Source organism: Athene cunicularia (genome assembly GCF_003259725.1).
Source record: "Athene cunicularia isolate RWA chromosome 26 unlocalized genomic scaffold, athCun1 chr26_part2, whole genome shotgun sequence".
In the NCBI taxonomy this organism is placed as follows: Eukaryota; Metazoa; Chordata; class Aves; order Strigiformes; family Strigidae; genus Athene; species Athene cunicularia.
In genome coordinates this window covers 2784012-2792008 of record NW_020799137.1, presented here as the reverse complement: position 1 = coordinate 2792008, position 7997 = coordinate 2784012, and positions in this window count along the sequence as shown.

Sequence of the window (7997 nt, the reverse complement as noted above, 5' to 3'; positions counted from 1 at the left end):
GGGGGGGGGGGGGGGGAAGAGCTGGTTAATTTGAAGCTTATGTATTTTCTCATATGAAGCCACAGCAAAACATTTCGTTGTCTTCGCTGAAAACAGGCAGTTCCAAGTACAAGTGGGATGTTCCAGGAAGAAGACAGAAACCTGTGGTGACAAGAAGCAACACCGTGCTCTCTGCAGGGGCAGCTCAAGGAAAGGAACTGAGAGGTCACAGAAGAGGCACACCATTTTCAGCGCACCCCAAACCACCAGAGGAAATCCCTTTAGCAGGCTTTTATATACATCCAAAGAGGCACATCGGCAGCGTAACCGTCATCGTGGTGCCTGCGCTTGGCCGAGCGCTGTACCTGGCCAAACAGCAGCAAGGGGCTCACTGAGAGAATCAATACTGTGATGCTGCTGTAAGCACAAGCCCACACAGCCATCCCCAGCAGCTGAACCCTCCTAAAGCAGGTGGTCAGGAGCTTTAAGTGTGGGGTAAAATATTTTGAGAATGTCACAGCAGGAGCTGCTTTCTACTCGCTGCCATTGAACACAGGCAACAGCTCTTCCCATGGAAAGTAATCAAGAGCTGCCAGTACGCAAAAGATTCTGTAACTGCTAATTCCTCAGTATAAACTATGTCACCAATCTATAATTGTCTGCGTTAAAGTAAAGGGGGATTAAGCTACAGAAACTGCCTGAGAACAAGTTCAGGCATGTAAGGCAGTCCAGCTGGACTAAAATTATATTGTACCCAATTCCTTCTGCTACAGTTGTCTGCTTACATTTCCATTTCACATGCACCCAATTTTTAAATGTTTTGTATCTTGGGGCATAGCACAATTAACAATTAAAAACATTGTATTTAAAGTCTAGTTTTCACTCAAAATAATCAGGTCAAATATCTGAGTTATTCTGGAGAAAAGGTGTGTGATTTTTTTTTTTTTTTTTTTTTTTAGTAGCATCAGAGGACAGTTGTGGACACCAGAGATGCAACAGTCTACAACAGTTCACATGTACTAAGATGACATCCACTATGCTTAAAGTTAGCCACAACTGATTAAACAGCGTAAAAACTATTTTCTGCTTCCCAGCCACGGGGTATGAATGACCCTACGCATGCACTGCTCAGCAGCAGCCATAGCTCAGAGATTGCCAGTCTGTTCTGCATTTTGGCAACAGTACGTCAAGAACTACTGGACCTGTTTCTCTGGTCTTTTCTGTCTGTAAGGACAGCAGCTCATCAATTGTTTTCGAGTAAGAATGTCATCGAGTTTAAGTTCTCACCTGCCCTCTTCCCTACTACTAAACTTTATCAAAACACAAAGGATGTTTTAAACCAAGTGCTTCATCCTTCTCAGCAGATTCAGCTCAAGTGGTCACCACCTACAAATATTAATCCAACTAGAGTCACATAAGGACCTATATTACTTCAGAAACTTCCTATGTACTGAGACACAAAGAACACAAGACTGGTTTGTTTTCATCATCCAATATAGGAAGAAGAGAAGCAAAGTAATATGACTTCCCACCCGCCGCTATCGTTTCCTTAATAGATGCCTGGATGAGTACTGAACTAACCCGAAGAAGTTTCCAGGAAAGGAGGATGATTGACTTGAAACATCAGGTCTCAGGTTTCCTGCCTCTTCCATGACACAAAGATTCTCCCCACTGCCCTCTCAAAAGGAAAGGAGTATCTAAATTGAGCTTGAGATTTATATAAAGCAGCAGGGAACTTTCCCTTAGATTTATCTGAATGTGGATTAGCAAAAAGGAAGTCATAGGAGTCCCGGGGACAGACAAGCGCAGACAAAACAGGGACAGCAGGGACCCCTGAACTCTGAGGTAAAGCACACACACCACAACGCCCCACTTGCAACAGCAAAATAATCTGTGGCAAATCCAACAATGCCAATATGAACATGAAAGAATGGTTTATATTAATTAGTTCAGGGAAAGAGAAAATCCTATCATTTGTCCTATCCTACCTTCCCTTTGACTTCTCACATGTGCAGAAAAAGAGGGAAACTCAGATAATGTAGCAAGACAGAACATCTGTTGAAAATCAGATGGGAGTTCTCTGATAGCAGTTGACTAGTTTACTGGACATTGCCTTCAAACCGCTGAGGAAACCAAATTAATTTGTTTACACTTCAGTCAGGATTTCCAAATAAAAACTAGAACAGACATCTTGATATAAGAGCAGACAAGAATACTTTCCCTCCAAAACAAATTAACAACAAATACAAATCTAACACCATATTAGGTCTACAATCAGGAGGAGAGAAACATATTTGCATATGAATTATGACATAAAGCCAATATTTTGATTTAAGACATCAGCTACATTTTTGAGGGGTTGCTGGTGTTTAAGGGTTGGAATAAAGAAGCAGGCATTTTAATGGCAGCAGTTAGTCACAGTGAACCCCTTTACCAGAGGAATTGTGCAGAGCCACGCTGTAATCAGTAAAACTGGCTTCTGACATAACCCCATGATCAAAGATTTCACAGTGCAGCTAAGGCCCCACATTCCATCCCAGTACACATATCCTGACAGGTAATGCCTAAAAACTTCACGGCTGCACAGTCTGACTTTGCATGTCCTTGTATTTGCTTTCTATATATGCTTTTTCCATGGATCTTGAAACAACACACAACTATTTTTAAGATTGCACAAGTGCCATACCATAGGAGGATTGGGGTATTGTACCAGTAAACCCTCTGGATACAGTAAGGCAGGAAAGCTGAGGATGCTTAGATGAAGAGCGTGCCTGCTCTACGCTGGTACAACACGTGAGAACCTGTCTGTGTCCAAGCTGAGGAGCATTTCAAACCCAAGTTTTTCCTGACACAGTTGGACACCTTCTTTTGAAAAACAGTCCCAAAAAATCTATTAACACAGGACATCTGAAATTTTTTTTTTTTTTAATGGCAGTTTTACAGACACCTGCAAGGTTAGAAATCAAGACCAGGAATATCAGTGTTACCCATTCTGGGAAAATGCATCATGTGTGAGTGAACCCTGTTGATTTGAGTCTGTTATGTTAAAATCTGTATGTCCTGATGTCTTACCTAAATATACTTCAAGTATTTCTCTGAATAGTACCTATGCTCCAGCACTGATATCAAATGTAAAGAGATACGCTTTCATCCACAGATCCCACTTTTAAAGTATCACGCTATGATCTCTGCTAGAAAGCAAAAATTAAAAACACACAAAGTCAAAGCAAAAGCAATTAAAAAACCCTATTAGCTAAAACATATCTTTAGACTCCCAATCAAGTACATCCACTTCTGGGCAATACAGGTGGCTCGTGTGATGACCCACAGGGATAAAAACATGCATTTATAAGGCAATTTTAATTTTGTTAAAAGCCAATATTCTGTCTGTTCTCCAAGACCAATAAAACAGTTGCATAAAAGTGTTAGAAACATTTTCCTTGCTATGCTTGAAAATTTCAGATATAAAATCGTTATCACCACTAGCTAATCCCTACCTCACCGTGGCTCCCCTCACTCATATGTACAGAAATGCCCTACACATCTTACACAATATAGAAAAAGGTTTTACAGCATATTTCTGTAGCATTTTCAGAGATAAACAAAAATATTTTCATGCAAATCAGAATCTTTAGAGTACTAGTTAAACCGTGATAAAGGTACATACTCTCTTGAGCATATGAAAAAAAAAATGAGGATCTCCAGAAGAGATCCAACTACCCTACAAGTAATGACCTTAAAAAGACCTTTTTCCACCAGAAAGCTAGATCAAAAAAGTCTAGTGTTCTCAACAATAAAACTTTCCCCCCCATACACCATGGAAACCAGCATTATCTGACATTTCAGTTAAACACCACACCACAACACTAATAAAAATTCAGCTTCCTAAACAAAAACTAAAGAGAATGTAAAGCAATATTATGTGTAAATTACTGGAATATACATACGTTGTCTTCCAAATTAGCAATTCCCTCACAGCCAACTGTGTTGAAGTATGGATTTTAAATCCAGCACCACTAGCTACTTGAAATCAAATTAATTCACTTTCTCACAGAATGAAAGAAGCTCCAAGCCTTACGCTACAGCCTCTCACCCTCAAAGTCGGTATACTCTCCAGTTAAGAAAATTCCTCTTCCTTGTCACAATACCATTTCCATATCAGTATTAGAAATCTAACGACTTTTATGAAACAGGCCTAAACTGAGTGTCAATGAGAAATGCACATTCTGTGCAAAGTTTCCTTGGGTCTTACATTTACACTAATCCATATTGCTGAAAACCAGCCAGGGCTAGGCTGACACTTCAGAACTTTTGTTTTGCAAGTGTTTTCAGAGAGTCCAATCTGTCCTGGTACCATCTACCCTGAGAACCTCCAACCCTTCTCGTGTCAGTATTTTGACGCAGACTCATTCAGCATCAACCGCCTGTCCTAAACAATCCCTATTTTAAAGACACGAGCACAAAGGGTTTTCAAAAGGAGTTTCTTATGTAGGTAGACTAAGTCCAGACAAGTTCAGACACGCTCCTGGCCATACTATCACATAACAGCGGGGAGCTGTAGTCAACACCTGGAACTTCGCTTTACCACAAAAATCCCTCCTAGCAGCCCCCTCCCGCAGACCGGCGGTGCTGGATGCGCTTGGGTGCGCAGACAGCCCGGCCGCTGCATTGCATAACATCTGGAGGGGGGAAGGGAGCCCGAGAGTTAAGCGTGCCATTTAATGGAGGGTGGATTTTTATCCTAGATGCAATGGCAGCAAAATGCCCTCCTAACTACGGTGCCTGGGTTTTCCTCCCGAGGAAGAAATGGTTCGGTGCCAAAACATCTTTTGGAGGAGTTCGCTTCTGGCTTTAGGCCAAAAGTGAGAGCTCAACCTCTCACTCTAAAGCCTCACAACTTCTAATGAAAAATAAATAAATAGATAGTAAAGAAGGACAATGTGTGCTGCCTTTAAAGAATGTACAGCCGGGACTCTCCAAAAGGGCAAAGCGGGATTTATGTAGCAGAAAGCAAAGCAGTTGGAACAGCCCACAAACAGAACTCAATGTGTAATTAAAAAGAGGCAGAACTCTAGGAAAGCGTTTAATAAATAAGAGGGGAAAAGACAACTCAAAGCGTTTAACCTGTATTTCTTGAAGATCAAGGAACACTCTCAGAAACTTAGAATGCATATATATATATGTTCTACCTGAAGCATTTTTGCAGTATTGTTAATAAAACCAGCTGGCAGGTTTTTTAGCTCTGTCCCAAGTCTGCCAGAACTTTGGAAGCGCATTGAACAATTCTAGGTAAACAGGAGAAGCAAACAGACTTTAAAAGGCTATTTCCAAATATCTATATTCCTCCACAGTCAACCATTAGTTTTCTTCCCCAAACTGGCTGAACAAGCTATCTTAAAACAACCCCCCTATTTCAGCAGAACTGCAAATTCACTTTAAATATGATAAATACAACTATTGGAAATATTATTTTAAAACACATTTACGTCTCAGATTATTTACTACAGAATATGTGAGAGGCATACAACAAGGAAGTATCTTCAGGTCTGGAGACTACCTAATTATCACCAAAGAGCAGCTTGCTACACTTGTGAAAAAAGTTCTAGTGAAAATTATTTATGCCTTTGTTCATTAACCCATACCCGGACATCGCTTAAAGGAACCGAGGCTACCACGTAAGTGCAATTCTCTCACTCCTGCTGGGAACTCCCTCACCATTTCCTGCAAGTGAACGTTAATCCTGATGCAGAGTGTAAGTGGAGGGATCATCGCTGCAGAAAAGCGCCATGCCTTTGACAAAAGGAAAAGTGACTTGACCGTCTCATCCAGGCAAATTTTTTTTGCAGGACAGGCTGGTGATAAAAGATCCTAAAAACAAACCCACCAGGGCACCGCCTAACATCACCTGGGGCAGTGTGGATTACACACAGGGTCCCTCAACATGACAAAGGAAAAGGTGTTCCCCGAAGAGGAAAATGTGTCTTGACTGCGGCTTTTGGCCGAGAGGAGGGTTAGTATATCCAGGCCGATAACCCAAAGGCCGAGCTAAGAGGTGGGAGCTAGAGAATGGGACAGAAACACAGCGGCAGAACTGCAAACTGTACAAAAACAGGCACAACAAATGATACCGCAGGGCAGGAAAGCGGCGCCCTGGCAAGAACACACGAGAAAAACGAGCAGCACCTGTCAGCATACCTAACTCAACTCCCTGCCGCCGAAAGGTTAAACGCTCCCAGGCTTTAAGCCCACTCTTAAGAGTAATCACGCTGCAGACTGTGCTAATTTTCATACACTCTTGTATACACTGCACCAACTTAACAGATTTCCCTTTTACACATCCCCATCCATCTACAAGGCTTATCAACTGACATTGAAAAAAAAAATTTGAAAACGTACATTTTCAGAACCAAACTAGCCAATGAAGCTGTGAAATTAAAGCTATTTTAAATCACTTAAGATTTTCTTCAACTGAAAATAAAAGTTTTTTAAAAAGCCACTGACTATAAGATTTTATCTGAGATACTGTTACTTCAAAAAGAAATCAAATACTCCTGAAAAAAAGCAAGCTTCTTCAACACAAACCAGGAATACTAGTGTTATACACCGTACCTTCACAAGGAACTGTCAGGCTGAGCTCTAAGCTTTCTGCTCTCCCAAGGATCATGAACAGAAAAAAAACCAACCAAACAACACTGCAGCATCATGAGTTTTATTCATATTATCAACACACAAATTAAGTGGGAAGCATCTTCTGCTGTGAACCGCTTCTCCAAAGCAAACTCCTGAACTCCTTGAGAGAGACCTGCTTTCGCATTGTATCAGCTTACAAAGCACATGGTATTATTTGCTATTCCCTTACTCCCTCTGCAGATGCAGATTTGCCAATATAAAGCTGTAGAAGGAGGAGAGGATGAAAGGGAAGAGGTGACAACGTTGTCTTATTACCGTTTATTAGTTCAACAATCCATGCAAGTTTTTTCCCAACTGTTGATTTCAAGGCCTTTGTTTGAAGTTTCAAACATGAGGTTTCTGGCTTTGATACTATACCACTAAGAAAAAAAATAACCAGAAACTTCGCTAAGTAATCTCTGTCACTATCTAAACCAGAAAACACTTTGCTCTCCTGCATCCATCACAGCTGAAGAGATACAAACCTAACTAGAGGGTCGCATTTTGGTTAGTGCCCTACACAACAGCAAAGCTGTTAGAGACGGTTTAAAAGATGCAAGTGGTAATAACGAGTCAAACCCCACAACTCAGCAGCATTTTCACAACTTACTTTGGCAGTCACTGTGCTCTCTGCACCACTAACACTCCTGTTAAGTAAGTTTTTCACCATTATACTGCATCTTTCCGTGTTTTGCCTCCAGCTGCAGCTTCCCCGATAACCTGTACCTGCTTTTTTTTTCCTAGGGCAGCGACAGCGCCTTTATAAAGCCAAAATACACACCAAAGGCCGGAGTATTTACAGAGAGACACCTAGCTTGCAAGAAGATCCTAAGTTTTCAACAAACACCTAGGTAACTTTCACAGGGAGACTACGGTAGCTTTAAGACTTCCATACAGCCTTTCCACCACAATTTTCCCTCCTTCCGAAGCTCGCTGTAGGGTCCAGGGCACCATAAACCATCCCTGAATTCAGCTCATCCTCCCGTTCCGCTGAGAAAGCGCCCTTTAAGAGCTCCTGGGTCCGCTGGATCACATGCCCCTCTTCCTATCAATTAGTCACTCTTTAACAGCTTTGCAGCCCTTTGACCGACGAGCTCCACGAACTGGCAAAATCACAACTCCGAGCTAGAGACGGGAGGCGAAGACGAGTCCCTCCTCAGCCCCGTCCTGCTCCTCTCTTCCTCCGCGCTGCCATGATAGCTCCCTCCCCACCACACACCCCCCGCTCCGCTGGCGGCCCACCGTCCCTTCGCCCCGCCATCGCCCACCCCGGGGAAGGGGAGGGGAAAGGCGGGGGCCCGTGACAAACACCGCCTCCCCACCTCCTCCTCCTCCTCACGGCAGCTCCC